At 45.4% G+C, this 17,338-nt stretch overlaps 1 protein-coding gene across 6 annotated transcripts in view; it reads left to right on the plus strand.

Moving 5' to 3' along the window:
• LPP (LIM domain containing preferred translocation partner in lipoma) overlaps window positions 16,628-17,338 on the plus strand; it is a 316,729-nt gene continuing 316,018 nt past the window's right edge. For 3 of the 6 annotated variants that reach the window (XM_021396518.1, XM_021396511.1, XM_021396523.1), the window contains exon 1: window positions 16,640-17,188. The gene's annotated coding sequence lies outside the window, so the exon portion shown is untranslated. Of the gene's footprint in view, window positions 17,189-17,338 lie in introns of all 6 variants that reach the window. The other 3 variants (XM_021396525.1, XM_021396524.1, XM_021396526.1) reach the window with 2 other exon arrangements.

The following is a 17,338-nucleotide window of genomic DNA, read 5'->3' on the forward strand; positions in this document are numbered from 1 at the left end:
AGGCTTGTCACCAAATTGTCTTCTCTTCTGTGTGCTTGTAGGAATTAGGACTTGCTACTGGGAAAGCCGGGCTCCTCACTTGTTTTGGGCAAAGAACTTGCTCTTTGTCAGCAAGAAGGAAGAATACTCTTAGAGTTTCTTGGGAGGAACGTGCAAGTGAGATGTGCACATGGAGGTCTGGTGTGACCCAAAATTGTCATTAGGACAAAAACATACCCAAACAAATATTCTTGGTGGATTACGATCCCCACTGAAATCACATACAGAAAGCTAATCTCAGCAGCAAGGTGGGAGAGCACAAAATGCGTTCACAATCACAAAATTTCTGGTCTTAAGAGTAAAATCTGCAGATATTTTCTGGTGTGGGGGAATTGATATTTTGATAAGAGATAGAACTGATGTGCTGTTTGTAACTGGGCAAAGTGCAAGGTGCTTTACTTCTTGGATGCAGGACCTCTTGGCTTTTGAGTGCTGCTGAGAAAAACAAAGCACTGGAGTTTTTTCCACCACTAGAATTGTACCTTCAGTTTCGTGGTGTGAGATCTTGGATGAGCTTGAGTATACTATGCAAAAAAAAAAAAAATACTTCCAGCCGATGGGATAGCAGTGAATGAACTGCCAAGGATGAACCCATTTGGTCTAGCTGTGAGCTGGAGGACAGCTCATGGCCGTGGATGGGTGATTTCCTTGTGTACAAGCACCTCTGATCTAAGCAGCCCATTCCCCTTGTTGTTGTTCTACTTTGGCTTTCAGAGTTTCTTAGTTGTTGGCTTGACAGGCACTGCAATGACAGAGACGGATCTAGATTGCATCTAGCTGGCAAGTGGAGTGTGCCATTTTTAGCTGGAAGTATATCTTTATATTTCAACAAGATAATCTATGTTTTACAGAAGATCAGCATTGCCTTGAGGGATTTGGGGCTGTGGGACAGGCTGTAGCCCAGTGTCGTTCACAATGTTGTGTTGATACCATGTCCTGCAGTAGTACATGGCTGTGTCTGTACTTTATAAAAGCAGCTTGCAGCAAGTGAATCTGGCACGCAGCAAAGAAGGAGCTCGAGTCATCTTCTTGGCCATATAGTGGTGATGGAAAGGCGAACAGAATTGAGGGTAGTTGCTATATTGGGTACTTGGCATTGCTCAGCTTTGGCTCTACTCTGTCATTTTACCCAGTAAAAGCCTTTAGAGTAGTTGTCTGGATGACCACTTCCACCTCCTCAAACACATTGATGGACTTGGTCAGGTGGGACCTAGAGAAGCCTATCAGACACCTGTTTGTAGTGAACAACCCCTCAGAAAGTGTCATGGTTACTATTGCAACCTGTCGTCTTTAACCCGTTGGTTTGAACAATGACGTACTTATTTACAACCAGCAGCATCCTCCAGCATGCCCAGGCAGAGCTGAATTCATACTTACAGCTATGCAGTGACCCTCCTCTGCTGCTCTGCAGCTGCTGCTTGCCAAGGGTTATGCAGATCAGCAAGACACTGCCTTCTGTCACCAGGGTCAAGACGGTCCTATTAGTCAGTGGCTGCTGGCAGCCCCTGCAGGCTGGACATGCTGCTCATGGCAGGAGCCAGGGCTGAACATGGAAAGCACCTGGCTCCTGTGGCAACAAGGCTTGTAAACAAATAGAGACTTGACTGGGAGTTGCCACTGCAGTCTAGCACATTGCACGGAAGTCTGATCTACAAAGCGAGGCACCTCCTATTACTAAGGAAAACTCAGTGTTTGTCCCAGCATGGTTTTGCTTCCAGTGCCAATACATCCAGTGGAGTGCCAGTGCAGGATGGAGGATTTGTTGGGCATGATGTGATATTCCCACCTGGGGATCAGACTAGTCCTAACCCAGGCTCTTATGCAAATCCGAGACTGAAGGAAGCAAGAGCGTGGAATACAAGAAAATCCCAGTGATAGAAGTTGCTGATAAAAGCAACCGCCTTCAGCCGACGAGCAGCACCACCCACAGTCCAGCTTCAGCGTGCCACGCTGGGCAGAGGCTGGGGCTAATGACAGCCTGGCACGATGTGTACCACCACCTGGGAGCATAACAGGATGTTGTCCAGCCCACACGCAGCATAGCTCCATTTGAGACAAGCAGTGGGCCATGCCAAAAACGTGAACAGATGCAAACATATATTACTTGCCATAAGGATGGAGTCCTGGAGCAGCCATGCTAATATCTCAGCTGCATGGGTTGCACAGAGTGGCTAAGTGTGGGCATGGCACAACCCTCCACGCTCCTAGGATGTCTAGATATGCTCTGGTCAGTGCAGCATACGCTTACTTTCTAGTGACAGACATCTGCTCTCTAGTGTGGACAAGACTTGGGAGTGAAGAAGAATCCATGGTGTGGCTGTCTCCCTTTAGCAAGAGGGTACATCCTGTAGTTACCCTCATCATTAGGAATGGAACCAAATTCTACAGTTTGTTTCACTCAAGCTGAGAAAAGGCGTGCACATAGCAGCATCTCACCTCCCCTGCACTCGATGCACAAGAAGTAGAAAGCTACAATTGCTTGCCACTGCAATCCTTGGTAATTACTCTTCCTAACCTTTCCGCTGCGCTACAGATGCTTGATGGCTGCTCAGCAATGCCAACCTGCGCAAGGCTCTTGGTATTTGGTATCAGTGTGAGTAATTTCAAATTGCAGGCTCCGTCATTTATCATTCCCAAGAAACTTTCTCCTGAAGGGAATCATGGAGCAGGGTTGCAGTGGCGGGTGTTTTGCCCAGTTAAGCAAGTGAGCAATGTTGTGTTGCTGGTTGACATGTACAGCAGAGCAAGATAGATTGAAGGAAGACGTTGAAACCTTGTTTATGTTGGCAGCAGGTGAGGTTGCGAAAAAGCCCTAAGAGAAAGTAACAAACAAAGGGTGTGTCTGGAGGGAGGCTGAATTCACAAACCTTTGCACAACCCGTAGGCAACACGTGCAAAAGCCAGGTGATTCAGAGCTGCTTTTCCTACGCTCCTGTGACCTAAATCCTCCAACAACAGGGACTCCTGTGTGCAGGCATGAGAAGCACCTGGCCTCTGACTGCCATCAGGTATTATTTGGAACGGGTGCTTTCAGGAGGAGCTCTTCCTCCTGCTCCTATTGTACAGAATGTCAGTTAGGTGCAACACAGTGTATTTTTAGATTTGTGTTTCAGGCCTCAGGGATTGTCTAAGATTAGACTCAGGGGTAGTGGCCCAGTATCTTAATCTCTGTGTGGTTGGGTTTTGTAGAATCATTAAGGTTGGAAAAGATCTCTAAGATCACCAAGTTCATCCCCAACCCATCCCCGCCATGCCCACTGACCACGTCCCTCAGGGCCACATCTCCACAGTTCTTGAACACCTGCAGGGATGGTGACTCCACTGCTTCCCTGGGTTGTTTTTTGTAAGTGGGCCCTTGTAACAGATTTTTAGGTTCTTTCAGTTATTCTTGCTAAAATAGAGCACAGTTTTTGTTGGCTGGGGAAGCAGAGGGTTACTCCTCCATGCTGCGTGTGATGCTTTCAGAAGCCTTCTCTCAGCTCTTTCCAACTTCTTTTGGAGCTCCAGGAGTTAAGTGCATGCATTCCTTGGTCTTTCATGTCAACTCCCAATATTAGTTACTTTTCTATCTGCTGTGGGAGCTCTCCTGTAGCACGGAACTGTGTCATTTCATATCTCACATATAGGCATTTTCTAAGCCTGGGAGGAGTGTTCATGAGATGACCACAAGTTTTTAAACCCCTCTGGGGACCTCTGGAGAGGTCAGTCACAGCTTTCTACCTCTTCAGACAGCCTTTCTCCCATCTTGCGTGGCCCAGATGAGATCACACCATGATGCTGACTCAGTGCTACAGAAAGGAGTTGCGTCATGAAGCCCTGATGAGGCGAGATGATGCTGTGATGTCAGGAAGGTGGAATCTGCGTATCCTGCTGGAATGAACAGACAAACACCAAGCTGAGCTCCTCTGTCATCCCCAGCGTTCTTGGATCTTTTTGCCATCTTGTTTGTGATTCAATCTTTTGAGGCAACCTGGTGTTTGTATGGTGGTTTTTTTTTTCCCACGATTGAAAGATGTTCTCATCTGCACATTATTCCTTGTCTGAATTTCCACAGGTAGCGTCTAGACAGATATCACTGCTCTGAGAGAAAGACGAGTGGAAAAGCAACCTTTTTACTCCTGCATATCTAAGAAGCTTTTCTGGGAGGGAGAAAGTACACTCTCTCCTTTGAACAACACACTGACTATCTAAAATCAGACCATGGTAGAGGCAAGCAGGGACACAGTGTGTAGGAAATACAATATTCAGGTAGGGCAGCCAACACAGCGTTCCGCTGTGCCTTAGTCCACATAAATCAGCTAGACGTCTCACAGGCAGAACACTACAAAAAAGGTCTCCAGAAAGCACTCCAACACAGAGAAAGCAGAACTTTATGAATCAGCTCCGTGTACATTGAGGTCAGCAAGGAGGAAGGCAGAAGGATATTAACATAAGCAGGGTCATTTATTAAAGGCTGAAGCTCCAAAAAAGAAGGGCAGGGATTGTTGATTTCAGAGATCATGTGCAACAACTGCCAGAAAGGGACTTCCCTCCTCTGCTTCTGACCTCCACTCGTACTTTTACTGTTCTGTTTTATATCTATATGTTGAGGCTCCCAAACCCTCAGAGCTGCGTTCCTCTGCAATATTTTTATGTAATGCATTTATTTTAACAGCTTCCCTACATGGACTGTGTGCAGTTCTTTGGGGACAAGGCCATTTTTCAAAGTTAGTGCTGCAGAGACAATAAAAAAGAGTTAAAACAGATTAGAGTTTTGACTCTTACTATATATCAGGGAAATCTTACTGGAAACCTCAGACAGATGCACAGTAAAAAGGCCAAGCATGCTGCTTCTGTGATAGATTTGCCTGAAATTGCTAGAAGACTCATATAACTTTTCCCTGTTTGCGCTTCAGAAATAGATTGCTTCACTTCTTGATCCAAACTTTGAGCAGTTCATGCTTTAAAACCTGCAAATCAAGAGGCATTGGCTTATAATCATGTAATAATGTGCTGCTTTTTTTTTTCTTTTTCTTTTTAGCGTATTTTGGGAGCACATAAATCATTGCAGTTTTTCTGGATAGCGGTAATAGTAGAGCTCTGCTCCCCAGATTTTAAGGCAGAGCCTTGTAAAATGAGGACTGAGCATCAGCTTAGCTATCACTGTCAGCTTAGCTGATACTACACAGAGGTTAAGCTAAATTGCATGGATTGCAGCCTGAGCGCTGCAAAGCCACACAGGTTTTGTTTATTACAGGCTAAGAGGGAGCACATGGAGCGTTACCACAGCTCAGCTGATGTATGGTAAGTTGTTAAGCTTGTAATTCTTGAGCCCTTATTTTCTAATTTAGACCTGACACAGGAAATGGAAGACAATAATTAACGAGTGGAAGAGGAGATACAGCTTTACAATAGACAGAGATGGTGAGATAACCTTATTACATATTTCATTGGATCTTTTACCAAACAGATGATAGATTCATTATAAAGAGCGCGCAGAACAAAGGAAACATTGACATTTATAGAGATTCTGCTCCGGAAAGCAGCCACAGCATTTCAGTGATGAGTTTCTGTGACTTCTGTGTTTCATTTTTGTGTGAAGGAACAACTTTGTGTCTATTAGATCTGTAAAGTGTTGCAATGTGGGAGTTGCACTGACTTTGATTCTGATGAAATTTCAGTCTTGAAGTGTTTCTGTTTATTTCACCCCTTCTGTTTTTCTTTCCCCCTTCTTTTTTTTTTTTTTTTCCATGAAGGCCAGGTAGCAGCAGTTTTTCCCCCATTGTTTCCTTTGTTTTGCTTTTCTCATTTGTTCAGAGGCTAGGGCTGTTTTCCTGCTATACTGTTGCTGTTTCAGAGCTGCCTACACACAAGCTTATCTTAGCTCAACCAGCACGAACTTTTGGATTTGATGCTCTTTATCAGCCACAGAAGGTCTTATTCGTGTTCATCTGAAAACTTTTTGAACCAACCAAAGCTCTACTGATACTTAAATAAAAGGATCTGTACTATCTTATGCTCTGATTTAGTTAAAACCTCTTAAAGCTGCACTTAGGATCATAGCATTGTTTGAGTTGGAAGGGACCGTTAAAACCCATCTGGTCCAACCCCTTGCAATAAACTGGGACACTACAAATCCATCAGGTGCTCAGAGACCCGTCCAGCCTGACCTTGGGTGTCTCCAGGGATGGGGCACCCACCACAACCTGTGCCAGTGCCTCACCACTCTTAGTGTAAAAAACTTCTTTCTTACATCCAACCTTTTCCCCTTGTCCTGTCACAACAGACCCTGCTAAAGAGTCTGTCCCCTTCTTTCTTACAGCTGCCTTTTAGAGAGTGAAATGCAGAATCTATGGAACACTTGATACATACTTTCACTTGGTATGCCCTCGGTTTATAGGAAATCTCAGCTTGTACAACTGTCTTTGAATTATGTTCTCATACAGTAAAGGCCTTTGCTTTCAGTGAGGCTGAAAAACAGGAATCTAGATTCCCGTGAACCTGGAGCACGTAGGTGAACTGGTGGCAGTGAGGTGGAAATATAGAACACATCTACGTGGGGCACAACAAAGCCCCACCTGGCACAGTCACATCTCCAGCCACTTTTCCTTACTTCATCTATCCAGCAGATCACCCTGGGCATGTTCTATGTCTCCCTTGATGACTTCAGGGCAGTGGGTGCTGCCTGAGTGCCCTTGGGACCCCTTGGATCCTGGGGCATTTTACGAGCTGAAGTCTCATTTGAAAACATGTCTGTAACACCCAAACAAAAGGCTGCAGTAAGGCCATTTTGCTCCTTCTGAAGTGACGTTTCTCATCATTTTGGCTCAAAGGAAATTGCAGCTTTCCGGTTTGATTCAGGAAAACACAAAATGTCAGGTTTTTCTGTGGACCAGAGATTTCGGCGTTCGTTCAGCTCAGCCAGCAGGTGAAGAGAAGCTTAGCAGTAGCACATGGAGCGAGCGGTCACCGTAGTAATCCCCTGAGCAAAGCGCACGTGAAGCTGGAAAGCTCAGAAAGGGAAGTTGGAATGACCCTAACAGAAAACCTTTCCTAAAGGAAGCCACATCTGTTCAAACTGGCATGCAGGGCTGTTCTCAGGAGGAGAAAGATGCAAAGTTCAAGGGAACTGCATGTGAAGACACACCATGACTTCACTGGGGTTATATAATGAGCCTCGGCGTGAGGAAGCTCTTTGTTCTATTTACAAACCCCTGTATTACTGACAAGGAAACTTCAGTGGCTGGCTTCCAAGGAAAACAATGAAGAAAGAAAGGTGGGTCTTTCTTTGTCTTGTAGCTCCCATAAATCCCCTACAATTCTGCAGTGTGATTTTTTTTTTTTGGCCCCCATGTGTTACCTCATAGCACGTTTTACAAGTATAATTACAAAACAGTAAAACGTGGGAGAAGTAACTAAAAGTGCATCAAGGAACGCTGAGCACATTCATTTGTTTGGAAACTCCACAGGTGTTAGTCACAGCTTTGAAACACTAAGGTTATTGTCTGAAGAATACTGTTTCAGCCACAGAGAGGTCAAATAGTGGAGAACATTCTTGAATATTAAGCGATATTTAAGTCAGTCTTGGTCCTCAAAGACAACCTGACACCAAGGAGGCTCATAAACCAGCGCCTCCAATTCAGAAGCTGCCAAACTCTGAGAAAGCTCATGATGGGATTGGAAGACCAAGGGGGAGGGTAAAGGTAGGTTGCTCTGAAAGCAATGCCTCCCATTTATTTCCATGGAAACGGCAACAGATACAAAGAGCACGTTAACATTTTTTAATGGAGTAAGTTCTCACCTATGACACACTATTTTGCAACACAGTTACCACTACTAGCTGTGCATTTTTGCTAGTGATGAACAAGAGCCTGCATGCCACACTCATAAAAATCAGCACCAACTGTGTGTGGCCATCAGGAATGTGGCTCGTCTTTCACATCCCTGTTACCACTGCTGGAACACACCACCCACTGCCTCACTGTGCTCACATCCACTGTTTGGTCTCCATAATTTTTCAGCAAGTGTCGATGAATGTCAATGGGTGCCATTTTTTCTGCACAGAGGAATTCAGTTCCACACCTTTGCTCCATACACACTTCCAGATGCCATTTTGTCAGACGGCTCTCCTGCTGCCATCTGCTACATGGCCACAAAATGTAACAGGATATCGGTGGTAAGGTTCAACCTCTACTGCCGTACCACCAACATCATCAAATAGGAGGCATTACTTTTGGAGCAGCCATTGTAGAAGAGGTTGGGGAATAACAAATAATGCAGAGAAAGGAATAGAGAATGACTAATTGCTGTTTGCTATAGCACAAGAACAGTGATTTTATTTATTTATTTTTAAATCATTTTTCTCTACTGCAACAGGCTCTCATTAAAGATAGTTCACTAAACCAGTCTCTAGGACTCTGATTCTGCAACTCAGAGACTTCTCTTTACTCCTCGGTAAATATTTAGACTGAATGGTGTAGAGCTGTAATGATGTCTGGGAATTAACCCTTGGTACCTGTTACAAAATCGGTTCTATGTATCTCGTGGTGAACAATCTCATTGCTGCCTAAAACTGAGCTGTGGTTCTTACGCTGCTCTTGTTATTCAAAATTATTTTATTCCATGAGATCCATGCCTTCACCTTTAGCTATTAAGAAGTTCCCACTTAATTTCCCGGCTATTCTGGGGAAGAAGGTGTTTAGTTGGTAAAAGCATGTTACGAAGAACTACAAGACAGGGATAGTCCTGAGTTCAAATTCCATTTCAGACATCAGAAGTCCCTTATCTCAGCTCCCTATCTAAGAAAATATTTACCCATTATAATGATCTAACTGCAGGAAGGGGCCAGGGTGCTATTTTTCTCAATTGCCTGCCTGTCTCATCGTGGGGTGAGGCTCAATGCAGGGTGTGCACCACTCCCAGATCCCCACGGTTGGTGCTCAACACCAGCAGCATCAACTGGTGCAATTGTCTGGGTGACTATGATAAAGTTGTTGCACTCTCAGATGCTTCCTGACATTTGGATTCTGTGTTGCTATCACTTGTGTAAAATGATCATCTCATGCAGGCGTCTCCAGAGTAGTGTCAATGCAGCTAAGGCAAGGCTAGGTAGCTTTTTGTTCATACCCAAAGGTAAAGCATGAATGGAACCAGTCTGGTTAGGTTAAAGGCAGAGCAGGAAAGAGCTCAGATGAAGTCTGGCTTTTTCTGTTGTGTTCCCACAAGCAAAGAGGCAAGCTGATCCCTCTATTTGCAATAAGATATGGTGGGAATGGTTATATTCTTAGGTTGCTTGTTGGCTTTCACCCTCCTTCTCTGTAATACTAAATAAAACGAATACTTCAAGAGTATAGGTCATTATCCCTGGTCAGCTGCCCAAAGGGAGGGGACAGAGGATGGTAAACAGCTGACACATGGGTGTAGTCAGCTTTAGATTTAATAGTGGAGGAAAGTGGCATTTTTCAGCCTACGCTTGGGAAGAGTGAGATGCTGGACACGTGAGATGGGCGTCCAGAATTTCTGCAAAAGCTGGAAGCAGTTGGTTGAGATGTAGGCAGGATAATGGAAATACCAACTGAAAACTCTTTTTTTTTCCTCCCTGCGGTAGGTGTGGGCCTCAAAAATAAGGGCAATGTCAAAATGTCAGCTTTGTTGAAATTTTGAAACCGTCTGACTCTTTCTAGAAGGTCTCTGAGCAAATATTTGTAAGCTTTGTATTTACAGGCTTAGTCTGGAGTCCCAGCTCTCACTTGGGCCATTGCTGAGCTGCTGCAGAGGCTGTAGTGGGTCTATAGCATCCAACAGGTAACTGAAGCAGATGTGTCATATGAGAAGGGAAAGAATATATGTAGGAGGCTCTGACATTTTCTGCACTGCTTAAGGCACCAGCAGCATCCCAAGGTTTCTCCAGTGCAGCCACCTCCTAATATCTGTGCACAAACTCAGTGTTCTTATGTTTCCTATCAGGTTACTATACTGCAGCGGGGGGAAAGCTCCCAGGGTACATTTACACTCTAATTACCCACTAGATTAGAGGCGAGCCATTTGGAAGAGATCTACAAGCAATCTGGTTTAGCTCTCTGCAGACATTCCTCTCCAGCCACAAGCAGCTCATGAGCAGCTCAAGTGTAGCTCCAGTGCCAGGGATCTGTCACCTCACTGGCAGCAGGGCTGGGCTGGCTCTTTGGTGATCCAAATTCCTGGGGATGGCTGAGTCCAGGGCTGCTGGGGCATGCTGCATCACCTCTGTGTCCCACGGAGGAATGGAGCAGTCCTTGGGTAGAGCTGCTGTTGGTGAAGGTTAAACATGTGGGTTATATCAGGTCCCAATTCAGGCTATATTTACATCTTATAAGGTACATGAAGATCTAGAGTAATTGACGGAGGGAGCAAGCCCATGGCTTTATTATCCAGTTGTATTCTCCCAGAGACCAGAAAGTGCAGTTGTCTCCTTTTTATGAATGATGTACTAAGATACAAACCTGCAGAGTTGCTGGGGAGGAACGTGTTGGGTAAATGTTTCTCATTATAAAATATTTATTTGTCAGACATGACTCCTTTCATGTTGTGTATGTGGGAATGTATCCATTTCAGCAAGATAGTCTAGGAATTTTTTGCATGGAATTTCTGGCCAAGATGGCCCTTTGTCATGGCATGGTCACTACTGGGGTAGCTGGGATACTGCAGGTCAGGTCTTGGAGCTGAAGCTGGCAAGATGAGAAATGAAAGCAGAATGGTGCCCTGATTTTCAGATGGTACTGGCACTCTGATTTGTTCATCATTGTGTGCTTTTTGTCCTTTACTGCAAGGGAGAAAAGTCTTCCAAAAATGTTGAGAACTGTTTTTGTCACAGTAGAGATGGGAAAGTTTCCAGACTCTCTAAGATACTGGCAAATGGAGGAAGCTGTTTCCAACTTAGCTCAGTCTGCAACATTCCCAAGGTTCCACATCTGCTCTGTTGCAGAGCAGGAGACTTAACCCCAGTTTCCTACTAATAAAAATGATGGTACACAGGCTGCCTACTTGCTAAATTGAGAATGGACAAAGCTGGCAACTAAGAACTAGAAACCCAGGAGCCATGTCCTTTCCTTTTGGCCATCAATCTTCATTATTCTCTGTTTAGAAGCTAGTTTGTCAAATTGGTCATTCCTTGTACCATCTTAAACATTTTGCTTCCATGAGGCTTTAAACTCTTTATGACTGCTGTAGCAGACGGCTAAGGATTTTGAAGCACTCCGTGGAAGAGACCTCCTGAGTCAGCAAATTGAGACCTTTCCTGTTGCACAGGGCAGTATTTATGACACAGTATTTAGGCCTACCCACTGCTCCTGGAATATCCACCTCAAGTCATTTATCTTTGGAGTTAGTCAGACTGCATAGCATTTCATTTCTTAAACTCTTCCCAGCAGTACTCTAAGTCTTACCTCAATTCAGCCCAAAGCTTGGGGAAATGAAGCTGTCCACAAGCCAAGCAGAAAGTTCAAGTTTTGTTCACGTGAAAATCAGCAAGAGAAAGACTGTGCTACCTCTGTGCAGGCCACAAGGTCACTGGATTATTCTGCAGTCTTGTCAGAACGCTCTTCTCTGATTTCTTCACTGCAGCTCAGATTATTCTTCATCCAGAATTTCTCTTTGTATTTTTAACTTACTTTTCTTCTTCTCTTTCTCTCTCTCTTTTTTTTCCTTTTTATTAATTCTCTTATTTTTCGCTAGCGGGAATCTAATTTTTTCTTCTCCTCCTTTCCTACTATTTCTGATCTCCACAGTTGTCTTCATACTACACCCATCTTCCCTGATGGAAGGAGCTGTACTCACAGTTGGCACCTCTAGCTTGCAGCTACGATATTTATGTGGCAGTACATATTTTTATGTGCTGTAACTCTTCTTTACAAGAAGAGCCCACAAGATTGATGAGTGAGGGAACATATTTTAAATATACATCTCGTAAATGTGTTAATGACAATATGGGCTATAGGTCCCTGTGGAAATAAGAGGAGGCATTCTTTTAATAAACAATGGAGCGCATCCAGTTTTTCTTCCTACTTAAGTTATTTCCAGCACGTTCACTAAAATGCTACCAGATTCAATAATATTTGTCTCTTTCTTGGCTCCTTACATACATAGCTTTCTTCCTTGACAGCAAGTCCAAGATTTTTTGGAGCCAAAGCAGGAATGATGATGTGTTTTTGTTGTTGTTGTTCTTCTAACCAGCTGTCTCTGCTCATCTTGCTGTCACTAGGAGAAGACATCTGCTTTGTACATTCAATATTTTCGCTTTGATTCTCGACAGGGAGGTCAGAGCCTAAGCAAAAATGTCCCCCAAATTATTTGTTACCACAAATATTTCTTTTAAGGCCGGGGTACTTGTTTATTCAATGCAGACTCCTTAAAGAATTTGACCAATTCTCTTGTAAAACAAAGCACTCGTGATTTCACTGCTGAAATCTGGACACAAGACATTCACCATTAGCAAGCTATCGTGCTAGATACCGGATGGCACAAAACACAACATACAGTGTCTTCTGCTTTAATTATATCACATCACTCTGATGAGATAATATAAACCTGCTTTTTTCTTCTCCCCACCAAACAGAGGCCCAGAGAGTGAGGATTCTTAATTAAATCGTCAACTTCTTTACTACTTTTATTTGCTAATTGCATCAGATTTCATTAGAAAAATGGTCAAGTAGCAGGGACTAGCACTAGTCACGGCTTGCCTGTGGCCACAAGGTGCTAGGCAGTCCTTTCTTCTAGGCACTAAAAACCCTCCTTCCTCATTTACCAAACATTCAATCCAGCAAAACACTTCAATCCTTAAATCCACCCCTGTTCAACAGAATGTTTAAACCTAAGCTAAAATCCCACTGGATTCAAATTGGATTTAAGCATGTCCTTAAAATTAACTGTACTGCACTGGCACGTTGTTGAACTGCCTTTTTCAGCGATGGGATTTAGCAGTTTTATAAAGCTTTGCCATTCTTTCCAAGTCTAGCACAGTTACAGCAGAGACAGCTATAGAGCAAAGCAGGGAGCGACTCCTGAAACGAGTGCAAGGGGGAATCTATATGATTCCAAAAGACAATACTAAAGGTCTGAGCTAACCAGAGCTTGCCTTGGCCAAGAATAAAATGATAGGGAATTAATTAGGGCTAATTGGCAGGTAAAATTGGGAGTTTGGCAAACCACATGCAACTCAAATACGTGTACAGCGACGCAGAGGGGGTTGATGATGGGCATATATGCTGATATACTGATGGAAAATTATTCGGGGGCTGCTGGAAATTGTATTTCTCATCAGAAAGGATTCCTTCAGGGTTCTGGCCCAGACTTGATTCATGCTGTCCTAATGCCTGCTCAGCACATGCCTTGCATTCCTGTTTGGGTGCAAACACACCTGTAAAATGGAGAACGACAAAGCTTGGCCCACTATTATTCCTAGATTCCTTCTACCAGAGAGCACACACGCATGTATCTCTAGATCAGGAACATGTACCCTGGTTAGAAATTAATCCAGGCTTGCAGGTTGAGTCTTTTTTCCCTTCTCTGTCTAGTGTCTATGCTGGTGTTTCCTCATTCCTTCCCCAGTGCCACAGGAATGCTATCGCTGTGAGCACACACTTTGCATGTGCTTCCAAGAACACTGCTTGGAGACCAAAGGCTCAAATGTGCCACTCTGTGTTGGGGGAAAGAGTCATCCTCATGGTGAGGGGGTTGAAAAATGCTGTGGTTTGAGGCAGAGGAATCTCTAGTTGATCTAATGCTATTCGGTTGTGATCTTTGCCTGGGAATTAGGTGGAAGCTCTCCCAAAAACACACGCTTAGTTTGTTTTCCAGCCTTCTGGCAGGATTAGTTCACCAGGTAGGTGACTTTCTTGTTGTTCTGGAATTGCTGCTAGTGGGGGAATATGTCAGATGCCCACAACTTCATCTGATTAAGAGCTGAATTGCAGCAAAAATGACTTAGGTTAGAGATAAGGAACGCTTTTCAAACTGAAGCACTGAAACGGATCCTCAAGATATCCCTAGGAGCAAAGCAGGTAATCATCTGCCAAGTAAGGTTTAGACAAAGCTGCTCCATCTTTATGGTGTGAGGGATGAATTACCATGGATTCAGGTTGGATATTAGGAAAGATTTATTCTCCAAAAGAGCGGTGAGGCTCTGGCACAGGCTGCCCAGGGAGGCGGTGGGGTCACCATCCCTGGAGGTGTTCAAGAACCGTGGAGATGTGGCCCTGATGGACGTGGTCAGTGGATGACATTGGAGATGGGCTGATAGTTGGATTAGGTGATCTTAGAGATGTTTTCCAACTTTAGTGATTCTGTGATTCCACGGCTTCCAAAGGGCTCTTCCAATCTTTTGTCTCCTTGTTTGGTTGGTTGTTGGTTTGCATCCAATATCTCTCCAAAAAGGAGAGACTCAGATTCTAAACAATGAGGTTTCATCTGTTGCCTTTTGGAAACCTTGCAGAGAATCCCTTTGCCTGTAGCCTGGTGGGAAGTTTTGCTTCAGGCTGCTTTCTTGCACAGGGAAAGCACATGCATGCTTTGGGTTTGTGAGGGCTCCTCAGACACAGGAAGGTGAACTGCCTGGTTTAAAGTTGTACAACACAGGAAAAGTAGAACAGAAACCAGGCTTCCAGGTTTCTAGTCATGTATCTTAACCACTAAAAACTTCATTTCCTGAATTAATATTGGTCCAAGCTGACTCTTGTATTACTGCCTCCTGAGTGGCCTATGCTATGTCAGGCATTTCAGTCTTGTGCTGTTTAATTCATTTTGCTGCTGTGATGCAGGGTGCGATAGATATTACCAAAGGAATGGTTGCACATTGCCAGTATTTTTGATTCTTTCCAGCCAAAGCGCAGATTTTCACAGCCAGGCTCAGCACCTTGAAGTTTTGACTTTCATTTCCAAAATCTATGATATTGGTCATGATAGGAAATTGGAAAAAAATAGAAAACGTGCTGTGCTTGACAAAGCAGTGACCATTTGGGGCAGCATGTTGCAAAGGTAATGGGCTGGGAATCAAACTTCTCTGCTGTGCTGCAGAGGATTAGTCACAGTTCACCTACCTGCAAAATGGAGGCAGCAGGAATACTATCTCATGCTTTGGAGGCCCAAAGCTTAAAGCATTTGAGATCATTCAAAGGAAGCAGTTACAGGCGTGCAAAGTATCCTCCCTTCTGCTAACGCGGCTGGAAAATTGCATAAGCTTGATGGATAAAGAAGCAATAACTGTTGGACATGGGACAAGGAAAATATTTGACCACTGGTTTTCTCTGAAATACTAAATGGAGAATGCTTGTTTCTCATCTTGGGCCAAGTTTTAGTTCTCAGACACTTCCCCTAGATACCAGTTGACTGTTGCAGATTTGCAAAAAAACACTTAGTGAAGAAAACAATTAAAAAAAAAAAACAGGCAAAAATTCCTCTGTAAATCTGCTTCTACACTACGGAGCAAGACTCCGGTGAGAGCCACAACAACACACTGAGACTGACAGCCATTGGTGGCAGCAAGTCCCTTGTCACAATCACCCAATCCTTGCAGCACCACTGGGAACCTTCCTTGGAGCACGATGAACGTGGCCTTGAGCCTGCTGGTCAAAGCACTCGGCTAGGAGTCACGAACTGCTGCACCGCCATGGAGGGAACTGAACCCCCGTCTGCAGGGCCGCGGGCAAAGCCTTTGGCACTCAGCACCCAGCCCTGTCCACCCGTGCTTTAAGCAGCAGCTGTGCCCGTCTTTCACAACAGGCCATGCTTGTGGTATTACTGGCACTCGAGGTACACCTACGGCACGGGGCCCTGCTGACTCATGTGCTATTCTGCTTTGGTTTTGGATCCCAGAAGGGTTTAGACACAGGGTAGGCGGCTAGGACAAGGCTAGGGTATTTCTAGTCACAGTGCTTAGAAACTTTCTTTGGCTCTGATGACACGCTGGTGTCAGTGCTTCTGATAGCATTTGCCCTCGGCAGTGCGCCCTGTCCCTTGCAGGAATTTGGCACCCCCAATGCCCGGGGCCAGCACATGACACCGAATGGACCCCAGACAGGGAGGATTTGCACCACAGTTGGATTTGAGACGAGGCACACTTCCCAAGCAGCGCCCATTGGGGTGCAGTGGCATCTCCTGGGGTCTCCAATCCACCAACATGCAGGTCTGGGGAGCACCTCCTTGTTTTGGAGAATTCAGCAGCGAGGGAGGGAGTGAGGGAGGTTGGATCAGAACTCTGCGCTTCAGCTTCTGAAGCCTTTTAGGCGCATAATGTCCTTTTTTGGGTTCTCATGTGCAAACTTTCTCTCCTGGGGATGTTAAGCAGTGACTGCGGACATTAAAGCTGGTAATGGGGTAAGAGTGTAAACATCTTCTGAAAGCACACAGCAGAGCCCTTGATTGTCAAAGTGAAATACATTTAGAGTGCTTAAAAACTCGTCCAGCAGTCTCTTTCCAAATGAGTAAGGCTTGGCACCAGGCCTCTGAACACGGCGTAACCCTTCTGCCTTCCCCTGCTCCTCAGACCGAGTGCGATCCCAGGCTACAAAGCTGTAGAGACCCAACCTAGACCCGTCATAAAAACAATCATGCCCAAAATCTGAATTATTTTAATTCCAGTTTTTAATCAATAACCACAAAACAAACTGAAAGAGAGTAGAAAACACAGCTTCCCTCCTTCATCTCCTTAGATTTTGCATCGAATCTATGAGCAGGCAACCTTTGTAACCCCGAGCATCGTCCACCTTTGTGCACTCCCCCTGCTTACGGAGGAACAGAGTAAAATATGTCAGGAAAAGAGCCCCAGATCCGCAGCACAAAACTCCTCCAGGAGAAGCTGAACGCTGGGAGCTCTGCCCGGGGCTGGGCGAGGGGGTGCGGACGCCCCGGGGCCTACCCCCGCGTTTCGAGACGATGCTCGCAGGGTCTGGGCCGGAGCGGCATTGCCGTTCCCCCACCCCCGAGGTGCCGGGAGCTGCCGCCCCAGCCCCGGCCCCAGCCCTTACATGGACAAATCTGCCTGCAGGGAAAGGCAGGAATTTGGGCCCTTGACGTCAGCCCCGGGCAGAGCGCAGCAGCCTGGCGGGGCGGGAGGCAGCGGCCGCCGCTTTCGCTTTTTGTTTCGGGGGTGTCCCCGGGAGCTAGGGGCTCGCAGCCCACCTCCTCCGCCGGAGAGGAGGTAAGGGGCGCGGGGGGAGAGGGGGTGCGGGAGCACGGCAGGAGATGGGGGGACGCAGAAGGCCTGAAAATACCGGAGGGAGGGATGCGAAGGGCGGAGTGAAACAGAACTGGGGGGGACGGCGGGAGGCCAGAAGGGCGCGGAGGGGGC

Source organism: Numida meleagris, chromosome 4, assembly GCF_002078875.1.
Source record: "Numida meleagris isolate 19003 breed g44 Domestic line chromosome 4, NumMel1.0, whole genome shotgun sequence".
Taxonomy (NCBI): Eukaryota; Metazoa; Chordata; class Aves; order Galliformes; family Numididae; genus Numida; species Numida meleagris.